Source organism: Lathyrus oleraceus, chromosome 5, assembly GCF_024323335.1.
Source record: "Lathyrus oleraceus cultivar Zhongwan6 chromosome 5, CAAS_Psat_ZW6_1.0, whole genome shotgun sequence".
NCBI classification, from domain to species: domain Eukaryota; kingdom Viridiplantae; phylum Streptophyta; class Magnoliopsida; order Fabales; family Fabaceae; genus Lathyrus; species Lathyrus oleraceus.
Window position 1 is genome coordinate 509167435 of NC_066583.1, and position 977 is coordinate 509168411.

The following is a 977-nucleotide window of genomic DNA, read 5'->3' on the forward strand; positions in this document are numbered from 1 at the left end:
ATTACGACGAACTACATACCGATATCCGCTTAATTGATATTTAACCTAGATCTTATTTTAGTTTTAACTTTTCCCCCAAACAATCAAAGTATCATCCGCCTTAGCTTTACGAAGTAACCTTAGAAAACGGTATATCGATTCATAAGTCCCTGTGGGATCGATATCTTTTAAAACTACGCGATAGAACTGTGCACTTGCAGTTAGTACCCCAATCGACTCATAAAGTCGCGATCAAGTTTTTGGCTTTTATTTAGTCGATATCGTAACTCTTCTGTTACGCTGTAGAGACTAAGGCAATTTTTATTTCTTTTTCTTTCGTTGATTTGTATGCCACACACTCGCTCACAAGGCGAGCCGTTTTACTTACGAATCAACGACATCAAACTATATCTCCGAGTCTGACGACGAATTCGGGAATATCGTGCTGCAAACAATCTCCCTCCTATCGAAATTCCTGATCTCAAAAATCTTTTTCCTTCACCAATACCCGAGATGGCAGAACCAGCTCGTGCGCTTCGAGATTACGCCGCTCCATCGCAAGATGAGCCGCATTCGAGTATTGCTCCACCCGCAATCGAAGCAAACAACTTCGAACTTAAGCCTTCGCTACTACAGGCAGTGCAACAGAATCAATTCTCTGGAAATCCCACCGAGGATCCAAACCTTCATTTATCCGTATTTGTCCAATACGCTGATACTGTTAAAGCTAATGGTGTCACTTCAGAGGCAATTCGACTTCGTCTTTTTCCTTTCTCGTTAAGAGATAAAGCTAGAAGATGGCTTCAGTCTCTTCCTTCCAACTCAGTCACAACATGGAATGAGTTGAAGAAAGTCTTCCTTGCCCGATACTTTCCTCCGAGCAAAACAGCTATGTTGAGAGCCCAGATAAATGGATTTAAACAGAAAGATAATGAGTCTCTTTTCGAAGCATGGGAAAGATACAAAGACATGATGAGACTTTGTCCACATCATGGTTT

General features: G+C 41.4%; 1 non-coding gene across 1 annotated transcript; it reads right to left on the reverse strand.

The window, feature by feature from the left end:
• Positions 1–870: 870 nt before the first annotated feature.
• Positions 871–977, reverse strand: LOC127090099 (small nucleolar RNA R71). Its single transcript, XR_007791632.1, has one exon. It is a non-coding gene; the product is annotated as a small nucleolar RNA R71 (small nucleolar RNA).